The sequence below is a fragment of the Pongo pygmaeus genome, chromosome 9 (assembly GCF_028885625.2).
Source record: "Pongo pygmaeus isolate AG05252 chromosome 9, NHGRI_mPonPyg2-v2.0_pri, whole genome shotgun sequence".
Lineage (NCBI taxonomy): Eukaryota > Metazoa > Chordata > Mammalia > Primates > Hominidae > Pongo > Pongo pygmaeus.
In genome coordinates this window covers 89,451,469-89,465,888 of record NC_072382.2, presented here as the reverse complement: position 1 = coordinate 89,465,888, position 14,420 = coordinate 89,451,469, and the positions used below count along the sequence as shown (strand labels likewise).

At 35.6% G+C, this 14,420-nt stretch overlaps 1 long non-coding RNA gene across 1 annotated transcript in view; it reads right to left on the bottom strand.

The window, feature by feature from the left end:
* LOC134740272 (uncharacterized) overlaps window positions 1-14,420 on the bottom strand; it is an 88,968-nt gene that overhangs the window by 36,596 nt on the left and 37,952 nt on the right. The window lies entirely within an intron of this gene.

Sequence of the window (14,420 nt, the reverse complement as noted above, 5' to 3'; positions counted from 1 at the left end):
TTGCAAAGGTAATACAAATCTAGTATGCTTCTTATCTGAGAAGTGTGAGAGATGAGCCAATATAAATAAACTAATAGATCATCATTTTATGAGTTTGAAAATGTGTGTAAATCATTCCAAGCTAGAGGAAATCAGAGAAAGCTTCATGGATAAGTAACATTTGTTCTGTAAGGTAGATATATTTTCAACCAATGGAACAATATAAGAAAGACATAGGGATAGAGTAAGATGTCTTTGGTTGTTAGCAAATTCTCATTGGAACACAGTTAATGGAAGCATAGATATTCACATATGAACTAGGGTCTGAGCTGTAAGGTTAGGTCAAGAAGTTTAGATTTTTTGCAAATGATAATATAATAGCATATTTAAATAACTGAGTGACAGACTTAAATCTGAAACTTAGAGGAATTAAAATTATTCTTGCAAGAGATTTGGGGAGAGGAGAAAAACTGCGGGATTGGATAGAATTGTCAAATGCAGAGTACCTACTAAAATCTACTTTTTAAATACTGTTCACTCATTCAATAAACTTATATTGAGGATCTCTTATGTTCCAGGCAAGATGTAGGTTAATTCCTTATTATCAATTTGTTTCATGTCATTTCCTAGTTTATGGGCATTATTTTAAAAATAAAAATGACTGCCCATATCTTGATTTCTAAATACCATTCTCCACAAAATGAAATGAGCACTCATTGGAGAAATGACTGGCTTATGGGCTGGAGCAGAGAAACTACAAGATGGATCTAGAACATCTTTAAGTAACAGAAAGTACAAAGAGTCTAAATAATGATAGGACTCGTCAAAGGACACAGGGGCCAGCTCTAAGCAGTTCCCTTGGGCAAACATAGAAAAATTAGAACATTGCCGGGCCCAGTGGCTCACGCTTGTAATTCCAGCACTTTGGGAGGCTGAGGCGGGTGGACCACCTGAGGTCAAGTGTAAGACCAGCCTGACCAACATGGTGAAACCTTGTCTCTACTAAAAATACAAAATTAGCCGGGCATCATGGTGGGCACCTGTAATCCCAGCTACTTGGGAGGCTGAGGCAGGAGAATCGCTTCAACCCGGAAGGTGGAGGTTGCAGTGAGCCGAGATTGCACCGTTGCACTCCAACCTGGGCAACAAGAGCCAAACTCCGTCTCGATTTAAAAAAAAAACATTAAAATAGGGATAGCAAAGGATTATAGCCCTCGAATAAAGAATTCTGAAGTTCACACTGATATAAATAAAATATGTAAATATATAAATTTAAAAAGTGGAAAGTTTTTCCTCCCAGTGGATAAGGAAATGGATAAGGAAATATAAAATTACAAAATTACAAGTTGTCAACCATCATAATAATTGATTCAGGCAAAATGTGTCAATACTTGCTAAAGCTAGTGGGTAAAATTTGAGAGAATATAGGATATTTACAAATATACAAAGTATTTCCCCACAGCAACATTATGTAAAAAGTTGAAAAAATGTAATTTTCAGTACAGAAATGTAGCAATCAAGGAATCAAAGTTAACATCACAAGTAATGTGATTAATAGATGCCGTATACCATGCTGATACACAAAAACATATGAAAAACCCAAACTGAGAGATATCTACAATTAAATGATCTATATTCTTCAAGAAAATTTCAAGATAAGCCAGTTAGGATATAGAAGGCTGAAAAATCACATCACTTTCACTCAAGCAATGAGAAAAAGTAGAAAAAAAATCTACAAATTGTAATTGTATTTGAGCCAATCAGAGAACTGAGATCACAAAGCAATCAAGGAAATGGAATCCTAAGGAGTGATGGGTTCCTGATGAGAGATGGGACACACGAAATATGTTACATTTGGTAGCACACAGAAGGAAGAGATGATCATCATAAAAACAGTTAGAAGAATACAACTGATATTTTAATAAATTTCTAAAAGCTAGATGTAGATTAGTGTGAGTTTAATATCCTGGGAGATCTAGATACATGGGAAGCCCATTCTTTCTCACTAGTTTGTTTGTTTCACTACCCCTTGCAGAGCAGGGATACCCCACAGGCAGTGTGCCCAGAGTAGCCCTCACTAGTTTGTTTTTTGTTTTTGTTTTTGTTTTTCTGTTTTTTGTTTTTTGAGATAGAGTTTTGCTCTTGTTGCCCAGGCTGGAGTGCAATGGCACAATCTGGGCCCACTGCAACCTCCACCTCCCCGGTTCAAGCGATTCTTCTGTGTCAGCCTCCCAAGTAGCTGGGATTACAGGCATGTGCCACCGTGCTCGGCTAATTTTGTATTTTCAGTAGAGACCGAGTTTCTCCATGTTGGTCAGGCTGGTCTTGAACTCCCGACCTCAGGTGATCCACCTACCTCGGCCTCCCAAAGTGCTGGAATTACAGGCACGAGCCACTGCACCTAGCCTCACTAGTTATTTTCCATGTGCATCTGTTACGCGTTCATGAGAAAGATGGGGACGGGGACAGAGACCTGAAAGAGCTGCGTTAGTGACATGGGATGCTGGGCCTGGCTAGGTGTGTGGGTGGAGGAGGAGCACTTGGAGAAGCCCATTTTGTACTCTAGGCCCTGCATGAGTATAAGGTGGGGATTGGGTGCCACTTGGGAACAGAAAGGAATGCTGAGGCTTCTGTGGACAGGGACTAGGACAGGGACTATGTAGATTTGAGGCTGCAGCAGGAGAGCCAAGAAAATTCTGCTCCCGCCTCACTCTCAGTAACAAACATCACCAGCCTATCACTAAGGGAAGGGCAAGGGTGCAGAGAGAAACCACCAACGTGGTTTAGGAGTGCAGGCCTACAGAAACCCAACGGTGGAAAAGGAATTCTAAGAGAAAGCCTCTAGCACTCTGGGCCATGCATTAAGCATAAGATAGTGGTGGTTTGCTCTAAAGGAATTTGAAGTCTGTGGTACACAGAAGGAACCTAGCAACCAAAAAGCCCAAAACCAGCTCAGCGACAGACTAGATTTACTCAACCCTTCCCTTCAAATTGCCTGATAGAAGAAAAAACTGAAAACTTCCAGGCATAAATTTTAGTCACCTAGTCTCAGTTTTATTCATCTAGTTTTAATGTCTTCCTTTTACTAACAAAGTCTGACATTTATCTAAACATTATGGAACACATAAAGCAAGTAAAAGGACATATACTCAAGAAAGAAAAGAAATGAAGAGAAGCAGACATGGAGACACTTCAGAGGTTGACAGTAAGACAGGGAGCTTAAAATAACAATGACTAATATGCTGAAGGAATTGGGTAGTGGAAAAGGTGAATCCATGAACGAAAAAATGGGAGATATTCAGAAGGAAGGAGGAAAGTTTAAAAAGAATCAAATGAAAATGCTGAAAATAAAAACACAATATCAGAAATGAAGAATTACTTCAGCAGGCTTTTCAGCAGAATAGTCAGAGAAATGGAAAGCAGCAATAACTTGAAGATAATTAAAACACAAAGAGGAAAAAAAGAGCTAAAAGGCAAACAGAAGCATGGAAGAGTTGTGAAACCAGACAAAATCATTTAATATACACATACTTGGAATCTCAGGAGGAGAAGAAAGAATGAAGCAGAAGAAATATTTGAAGAGATAGAGGCCAAGACTTTTTCAAATATAATGAAAAATAATAAAGCAGAGTTCCTGAAGCTTCAGAGAAACCTAAGCAGCAGGACAAATTTATTTTAAAGAGATTTCAATTATATATTAAAGAGATTTAAAAATATTAAATCTGTTCTATACACCCACATTGTAAATTATATTTTAAAGGCAATTCTATTTTAAAGACATTTAAAAAACTAAAGTCTGTTATATTCACCCACATTATTACTGTGTCCAAATGTCTTTGTGTGACTATGCATGTGCATGAGTGTGTCTGTGTGTTTTCCTTCAGAAGTTCATCTGATATCATGCTCAGTTTGCCAGATCTTGCCGTAACATCTCTTTTCATGCAAATTGGCTGGCAATAATTTATCTCAGTTTTTGTCATCTGAGAAGCACATTGCTTTCTTATTTGCAAGATGTTTTCACAGGGCATCATTGTAGGTGGAGAGTTGCTGTTTCTGTGTTTGCTTTCCATATGTCAAATAAGCAACTTTATTGTCTTCTGTCTGGCCTCATTTCAGAAGCCAAGTCTGCTATTTCATATCTTTGCTTCCTGGTAGAAATTGTTTCTTTTCTCTTTGATTGACTTCAAGATTTTCCCTTTACCTTTGTTTTCTAAATCATTTGACCGTGAAGAGCTAGAGTTTTTCTTCGTATTTATCCTGAAACTCTGAAATTAGTATATCAGATAACACATCCCATTTATTTTTTGAGGCCAGCATTGTTCTAGCAGCAAAACAAGATACTCTTAAAAAAAAGATTAATATTAATAATGTAAAAAAATGAGCAAGTCAAATCATAAATGTATTTTAAGAAAGGAAAATATATCATGAACAAATAAGGGATTACTATAGAATTCAAGGTTTGGGGCCTGGCGTAGTGGCTCACACCTATAATCCCAGCACTTTGGGAGGCTGAGGCCAGTGGATCATCTGAGGTCAGGAGTTCGAGATAAGCCTGGCCAAAATGACGAAACCCCATCTCTACTAAAAATCCAAAAATTAGCTGGGCACGGTAGTGCATCCCTGTAATCCCAGCCACTCAGGAGGCTAAGGCAGGAGAACCAGGAAGCAGAGGTTGCAGTGAGCCCAGATGGGACCACTGCACTCTAGCCAGAATGACAGAGTGAGACTCCGTCTCAAAAAAGAAAAAAAAAAAAATTCAAGTTTTGTTTATTATTTGAAATCAATCAACCAGTAATTTCTGTACTATTATTGGACTGAATAAGAAAAGCCATAAGATTATTTCATTAAATGCAGAAATAACAATTGACAAAATTCAACATACCTTTAAGATTAAAAAAAACTAAGTAAAGTAGATACATGGCTATATGGGTTATTTATTTATTCCTGGTGAAATTTGTTACTTTGTTCTTTTAAAGAATTTGTTCACTTAATCTGTGCAGTGAAGTTTTGACATAAAGCTGTTCAAAATATTTTCTTATATTCTGTTAAATTTAGAACAATATATAGTTATGCTTCCTCCTGCCCTTTCATTTCTGATATTAGTAAAATGTGCTATCTCTTGCTGTTAGAGATTTACCAAATGTATTGAATTTTGACAAGAAGCAGTTGTTGGTTTCACTAGTTTTTTCTATTGGCTTTCCAATTTAATTTTATTCATTTATTTTCTTGTCTTTATTATTTGTTTCCTTTTCTTACTTTGAGTTTAATTTGTTCTTCTTTTGTTAGTTTATTTTAGATAGCATTATTCAGGTATAATTGATATACAATCAAATGTATATGTTTAATGTATACAGTTTATGAGTTTTGACATAGCATATTCTCATGAAACCATCATCACAATCAATGTAATGCCCATATCCACCATTTCCAAAAGTTTCCTATGTCCCATTGTTTTATTGTTTGTCTGTGGGTTTCCTTTTTGTGATAAAAACACAACATAAAATTTACCCTCAACAATTTTTCAGCGCTTAATATAGTATTGTTAACTATAACTATTATTCTATAGTGCAGATCTCTAGAACTAATTCATCTTGCATAACAAAAACCTTATATCAACTGAACAACAAGTCCACAATTCCCTGTCCCCCTGCTCCCTGGTAACCACTATTCTATTACCTGTTTTTGAGTTTGACTATTTTAGATACCTCATATAAGTGAAATCATGTAGTATTTATCTTTCTGTGACTAGCTTATTTCACTTAGCGTAATGTCCTTCAAGGTCATCCATGTTGCGGCAAATGGCAGAATTTCCTTCTCTTTTAAGGCTTAATAATATTCTATTGTATGCAAAAAAATCACAATTGTTTTCTATCCATTCATCTTTCAACAGGTATTTCAGTTGCTTCCATAATTTAGCTATTGTGAGTGATGTAATAAATACAGGAGTACAAATATCCCTTAGAGATCCTTATTTCAATTCTTTAGAGTATATGCCCAGAAGTAGGATTGCTAAATTATGTGATAGTTTTATTTTCAATTTTTCGAAGAACCTCCCTACTGTGTCCCTTAGCAGCTGCGTTATTTTACTTTCTCACCAACAGTGTAAAAAGGTTCCAAGTATTATATATTCTCACCAAAATTCAACTTTTGTTTTTTTGGTGGTATGAGATGATACCTCACTTCAGTTTGATTTGTATTTCCTTGGTTGTTAGTGATGCTGAGCATCTATTCAGATAACTGCTGACCATTTATTTGTATGCCTCTATCAGAAAAAGTATCTATTCAGGTTTTTGACCATATTTTAATTAAGTCATACTTTTTTGCTATTGAGTTGTAGTAGTTCCTTAAATATTTTATATACTAACCCCTTATACATGGCTTGCAAATATTTTCTCTCATTCTGTAGGTCGCCTCTTTACTCTGTTGTTTCCTTTCTTGTACAGACAATTTTTTGTTCCATATAGTCTCACTTGTCTATTTTTGCTTTTATTTCTTGTGCTTTTGGTGTCATAGCCAGGAATCATTGTCAGGACCAATGTCATGGAGATTTCTCCCTGTGTTTTCTTTCAGGAGTTACACAGTTTCAGATCCTACCTTTAAGTCTTTACTCCATTTTTAGTTTATTTTTGTGTACAGTGTAAGATAGGAAGCCTATTTCATTCTTTTGCTTGTTGACACCCAGTTTTCCCAACACAATTTGTTAAAAATACTATTTTTTCTCCATTGTGTATTATTGGTACTCTTTCAAATATCTGTTAACCACATATGTGTCGGTTTAATTCTTGGCTCTATATTCTATTCAATTGGTCTTACATAACTCTCTGTATGTCAGTACCATAGAGTTTTAATTACTGTAGTTGTGTAATATATTTTGAAATCAGGAAGTATGATAACTCTAGCTTTATTCTTTCTACTCCAGGGTGCTTTGGCTATTCTGGGTCTTTTGTGATTCCATATGAATTTTAAAATTGTTTTTTCTATTTCTCTAACAAATGCCATTGAGATTTTGATGGCAATAGCATGAAATGTACAGATTGCTTTGGGCAGAATGGGCATTTTAACAATATTAAGTCTTCCAATCCATAAATATGGGTTGTGTTCCCATTTGTTTGTGCCTTTAATCTCTTTCATTAATACTTTGTTGTTTTCTGTGTATAAGTCTTTCACTTTCTTGGTTAAGTTTATTCCTAATTGTTTTAGTCTTTTTGATGCTATCATAAATGAGATAGTTTTCCTAATTTTCTTTTTGGATAGTTCATTGTTACTGCCTAAAAATGTTACTGAGTTTTTTAGGTTAATTCTGTATTCTGCAACTTTGCTGAATTCATTTATCAGTTTTAACAGTTTTTTGGTGGTCTTTATGATTTTCTACATATAAGATAGTATGATATTCATATTATCTCCATTATTAGTTCATTAGCTATAACTTTAAGTTTCTTAGCAGCTGTTCTGAAGATTATAATAAACATTTATGACAGTACCACAAAATTTTAGAGAAACTATATGAAAATATTCTGCTGTAAATTTCTTTCATTATATGTGAAGTACAAAAACATCATTTAAAGATTAATTATGATAAAGATACATACTATAAACCTTAGTGCTACTGTTAAGCAATAGCAACACAGGTACTGTTTAGTCCTATGAATGTTACTTAGTTTCCTCTATTTTGACAATTTTGAGACCAGCACCCCAGTCCTATTCTGCTAATATGCAATATTCTATGCATATTGTTTTGTGTTGATATTGCTATGGCTCAATTGTGCCTCTCAATACATATGTTGAAGCTCTAACTCCCAATAATGATGGTAGTTAGAGATGGAATCTTTGGCAGGTAATTAGGATTAGATTAGTTTATAAGGGTAAGGTCTTTGTGATTAGGTTATTGCCCTTATAAAAAGAGAAAGAAATCTCTCCCTTTCTCTCTCTCTCTTCATCCTCATGCACACAAAGAAGTCATGAGGGCACACAGCCAGATGCTCATCACCTACAAGCCAAAAGAAGAGGCCACAGAATGAAACCTACCTTGCGAGCACCTTAATCTTGGACTTCCCACCCTACAGAACTGTAAGAAATAAATTTTTGTTGTTTAAACCACCCATCTATGATATTTTGTTATGGGAGACCGATACAGGTACTAACAGAAATCTTCTTAAACGGATGGAATTACACTTTACAGAAAATCTCTCCATGTTACATAAGGCTAAATATAGATGAATGTAAGAACCTTCCTTATGTCATTTGCCAATAACTACAGAGAATAATGTTAAGGAAGAAAATACTAGTAAATGTAAAATTAGCAAAAGATTTTTAAACATTAAAATAATAAAGAAAGCTATTTAACACAAGCATAAACCAGTGGGCTTCAAGTTTAGGGGCATGTAAATAAAATTGGCTACAGGAATTACATACAGAGTGCTCTAACACTCTGTATGGTAGTATAGAGAAAAAAAGTCCATTATTAGAATTTAATGTTGTGGATGATTTAGAAGGATAAGAATTTATATTGTATTTATGTTTCCTACAGTACTTAGCATAGCATTCTTCATATTTTAACTGCTCGTTAATATGTTAATTCTATTTAATTTTATTCCTTTTGATTACACAATTAACATTGCTTTCACCTTGTAATCTTTTTTAAAAGGCAAAACACTGTATTACAATATGAGACTATGGAACAATAAAATGAGAACACACTTAAGATAACAGACCTTGGATAGATTCCATTGTGGAGAATGTAAGCAGGTCATTTCACCTCTTTAGAGTTCTGTTTCATCTTCAGGAAAACAACAGGGTTGGCAGGGTGATCCTATAATCTCATGCATTTATTCATTAAATGACTCTGTTTTTTGAGTACCTATTTTATTACAAAGATTAAATTAGGCACATATAATAAATCTCTGGCTTCATGAAACTTTATGAAACTAGCTTTATTTAGATTTTTTTTCCTTTTTTTTTGAGAAAGGGTCTTGCTCTGTCACCCAGGCTGGACAGGCTACAATGCAGTGGTATGATCACAGCTCACTTCAGTCTCAATCTCCCAGGATCAAGCCATCCTATCGCTTCAGCCCTCCAATAGCTGGGACTACAGATGCATGCTACTATACTCAGCTATTTTTTCTGTTTTTTTTTAGATGGGGTTTCACCTTTTGCTCAGGCTGGTCTTGAACTCCTTAGCTCAAGTGATCCATCTGCCTCGGCCTCTCAAAGTGCTAGGATTGCAGGCGTGAGCCATCATTCCTGGCCAGAATTTTTAGAATTATTATTTCATCCCATTGCATCATCAGAAACCTTAGCATCTTGCAATACAGTATATGTTGGGACAAAATGATTATGATGTATAGGATACTGTGAAGCAGAGGCTGGAAAGCTGAAAATCAAATTATCCAGATTCCCTTGAAGCTGAGATTCTGGATATGTTTATGTTTCACCAATCAGATGCACAAGAGTGAAATCTGAATTTAAATTGTTTTAAGTAGAGAGAAAGGCCAGGTGTGAGACCTCTATTTTGCTGGTGTGAGTCACAACAAAACAGAGAGGGTATGGAACTTTCTGTAGCAGCAGCTTCTCAATTCAACAGTTAGATTCCTGATTATGATGGAAAGAGCAAAACCCTTAGAGATACAGTTCTGTTATGTGGTTTTCCAAGTGATTTTTGGAAGTTCTGCCTAAAAGTCTGTTATTTCATTTATTCCCCAAATTCTGTTGGCCATTTAGCACACATTTATAATTTATTTCTCCTAGAATTATCTACAGTAGAGTCAGTACTCTGCAACCAAACACTGACCGACAGAATCAACTAATAAAAGAGAACATATACTTGGGAATAACTGTATAATAGTCCAAGTCAAAAGTTTCCTGGCTGATCTGAAATTATTAGTGAACTGAGAGATGTTTGCATAAGTGTTTAAGAATAATGGATTTCTTTTCAGTAGGACTTCTGAACATTTTTAAATGGTTAATTTATCTTTTAAATCACACTATACAGCATTTCCTCCAATGTATTTGACCAGGAAATTAACTGTTCATTTCAGGGGAAATCTATTATCAGCTGGAGAAACACAGTTTGTGAAACATTGGTCTCATGTATTGCCCAGCAATCTGAGCCAACAACCTTTGCTTTTGTTCCAAGTCGATTTGTTCCAAGCAATTTATTTAGACTTTTATTTTCCATACATCTTGTTGTCATGCTATAGTAAGTATTTTTCTAAATAACAATATCAATCTCCAGCCAGTTGAATACAGTGTACATTCTTTCATTATAAGTTGATGACATTATTTGCTTGAACAAACAAATTCCTTTGCAGCCTGCATAAAATAATAAAAATGAGATGTAAAGGCAAAACCAGTTTATTTCAAGAGCTGACAGAAATAAAAGGGAAGACAAATAGATTTTGTCTTTATTTTCCAGTTATTTTGTAGATTTAAATGAGTTTAATGGGGGTAAGACTTGTAACTTATAAAAGTCAGAAGGAACTCTGAATGTGTTTGAGATGAGAAAATATTTAACTACTAGAAAATCTTGGGCACTGAGATTATCTTTAGCTATACAAAATTAATGACATCATTGTGTAATGTGCTAAGTACTATCATTTTCTAGAGTAAAGAGAGGAGTAATTTTAGCCTACAATGGTAAGGAAAGTAATTGCAGAAGATGCAATGTTAAAGTTCCAGTAGGCTTATTACAGCTAGAGTTGACTAGGGTAGAATAGAATGTAAACAAGATGATTGAGGGTGGGTCAGTGTGATTGCAGACCTGGATATAATTTCTACAGATCTAATGAATTCTGAAAAGCATAATCAAGTCTCACTACTTGACTATGTATCATAATGTAAATCAAATGCTTAGAAAAGGGAAATAATATCTGTGTCAGTATTATGATTAATTATCAGGAATAAACTTAGATGATATTGTTACAATTACAAAATTATAAAATGTGAGAATTAAAATGAATTTTTGAAACTATGTTATTCAAATCCTATACCCATCTTTCCACCTAAAATTTAATTCGGTACAAAAGAAGAGGGGAAAAAATGGTAGCTATATTAGACTAAGTTGGCCACAATAAAAAAGTTAAAAAAAGATAGGCTAAAAAATACTCAAAGAAATAATGGCTAAAAATGTCCCAAATGTGGCAAAAGACACAAACCTACATATTTAAAAGCTGAACAAACCCCAAAGATGAACATTGTGTAATAGAGGCTGTTGATGTCCTGCCAATATTCTTTTTGCTACTCACTGCCCTGACCCCTCCAGTTGCTGGAAGTAGCAGTGTTGTCTACCACCCACAGTTTCTCCCTTCTGTAAAGAACTGTCCTTGGTCAATGGCAGCCTCGTGGCTCAGGAGGTCAGCTAACCTCACTGTCTGTCCATCCCTTGGACCTTGGCAAAAAAAAACCCACCAAAAAAAATGACTGATGCAGGAGTACCAAAGGCCACTGCCTTACTCCAAGGGGATATTTACACCGTAGTAGACTTTTCTCCAGAGATTCTGTGAAATTAGAATGAAGCTAGTCTCAATCTGAGACAATATTTTGTTAGCTTTTTTCCCACGCCCATCTTGCTATCTCTACTCACCTCCTCATAAGAATATGGAGAATAGCTAGAATTGTATTAATGAAGCAGTAGGATGCTAACTACAATAGTCAGGGAAGCCCTCCTGGGGATAAAATGCTTAGGCTTCCATATGAATGAAAAGGAACTAGCAGGAGCAAGTTCTGTTTCTGTTCAAGAAAAAAACAGTGTTGTTGAAAAACAGTGAGTAAGAGGAAAAGTGAAAGAAGTTATGATCAGAGAGGTGGTCAGAAGCCACGTAGACCGTGGTAGGAAATATATATATATAGTATATAAAATATATGTCTGTGTATATATGTGTATATATATGTGTGTATGTGTATTATATGTGTGTGTATATATATACATATACACACACATATATATAATACATATATACATATACACACACACATATATATAATACACACACACACATATATATAAATATTTAAAAGTACATTGGCTGCTCTGTGAGGATGGAGTTTAGAAAAGCAGGAGTTGAGGCACAAAGACCAGTTAGGATGCTAATAGGATAACCCAAATGGCTTGGATGCACATAGACATGCTGCAAAAGGAAAGAATCAGGATATACTTGGGAGGTACAAATGATGTCACTCGCTGCTGCATTGGGCATGGGGAGTGAGCAGAAGAAAGCAATCGAAAACAACTCCTAAGTTTTTGGCTGAGCAACTGAGCAGATAATGGTACCTTTTACTGAGAGGAGGGAGTTTATGGGAGAAATAGATTTGCTGAAGTTGGATGAGAGTTAACAGTTCTTTTTTGGAAATGATAAATTTGAAATGCCTATTGATATTCAAAGTGAAAATGTCATGAATTTAGTTGTGTATGCAAGGCTGGAGCTCACAAAAGATGTCCAGATGGAAATTTGGAAGACATCAGCATACAAGTAGTACTTAAAACCCTATTACTGGAGGATATTTTCTTCATATATATATATATATATATATTATTATTATTATACTTTAGGTTTTATGGTACATGTGCGCAATGTGCAGGTAAGTTACATATGTATACATGTGCCATGCTGGTGCGCTGCACCCACCAACTCGTCATCTAGCATTAGGTATATCTACTGGAGGATATTTTCTATAGGAAAAAATGTAAGAAGGCAACAGAAAGAAATCTGAGACTCAAACCTAAAGTACATCAACAATTAGAGGTTGAATAGGATAATTTAAGGCAGAAAAGGAGACAGAATGAGGTCTCAGTGAGGCAGAAAAAGAAATGTGTGGTGTTAAGGAAGGCAGAATAAATAAATGTTTCAAGAAAGCAGGAGTGACTGCTGGTCAAGAGTTCTTAATAGGCTAAGTCAATGGCAGAGAAGTAACCGCTCTACTTGTTTTCTTGGCTAGAGCTGATTGAGGGTAGCAGCGGGAACAAAGACCAGGGTAGGAGTATGTTGAGGACGGAGTGAGGTGGGTGGCGGGTGGCGGAGAGACAGGGAGTCAAAGAGGTTTATTTGTGCTTCTTTTTATGTAACTACTAGAGAATCTAAATGATAAAGCAAATAATTTAATAAAGAGTAAAATAGCTGATGAGAGAGACAGAAACACACGAAGATTAGAGGATTTGTGAAAATATAAAAGAATGGAATCAAGAGCTAAAGAAGAGAAGGGGCCTTCAAAGAAATAGCATCTCATCTCCCATAACAAAAGGAAAATAATAATAATTTCTAAATTATCCTTGCTAGTATGTAAAATTACCATGCATTTTTGTATACTGGACTTATCAATCTTTTTTATTTTTATGTTTCAGTTTGAATAATTTCTATGGACATCTTCCAGTTTACTTTTTTTTTCAGCTGCATTCAGTCTGATTATAAATATTCAATATTATTTACCTTATCTTTTTTTTTAATTTCTAGCAATTCCACTTGATTATATTTATTGTTTCGATCTCTATGAGGAAATTCATCTCTTTATGCATGTCATTCTCCTTTTTCTTTAGGTCCTTTATTATATTAATCATAGTTATTTAAATGTTCCAGTCGGAGAGTTTCAGCTATAGTTTCAGCTATCAGACTCAACTCTGAATCTGATTTTTCTTGCTTCTTCTTTTTTTGTTTGTTTGTTTGTTTGTTTTTTGAGATGGAGTCTCACTCTGTCACCCAGGCTGGAGTGCAGTGGTGCAATCTCGGCTTACTGCAAGCTCCGCCTCCCAGGTTCACACCATTCTCCTGCCTCAGCCTCCCGAGTAGCTGGGACTACAGGCACCTGCCACCACGCCCGGCTAATTTTTTGTATTTTTTAGTAGAGACAGGGTTTCACCATGTTAGCCAGGATGGTCTCAATCTCCTGACCTCATGATCCGCCCACCTTGGCCTCCGACAGTGCTGGGATTCTTGCTTCTTATTCTTGACACTAGGGTCATTCTTTCTTGCTTTTGTGGGTACAGAACATAATTGTTACTAAATATTGGTAATTGTATGTGGAAAAACAATAGATACAAAAGTAAATAGTATTTATGCTTGGAAATGTATCCTCTACTTCTGAGTTGAGTCAATCTAGTTAATATTTAGACTAGATTTGGTAATTGTTTTTGCTATTGTTACCTGAAGTGTACCACACACTTCCAATTCCTCCAGTGATGGGATATGTACATTGTGCTTAGAGTGGTTCCTTGGGTACCAGAACACTTTTTTCAGTATTCCTGATCCATCCCCTGCTTTCAGCCATTCTCTACCACAGAGAGAATCTCTTACCACCCTTTGTCCTGGTCCCAGTTGGTAGAATATTATTGCTGGTTACTCAGTTTGAAGCTCTTGGAGAGAAGATGAGATTCTTGGCTCTAATGACCCAGTCTCAGTCTTAGGCAGATCCTATACACCCAGGCCTTGAAGCTTTGGCTTCTTAGCATTCCTGCT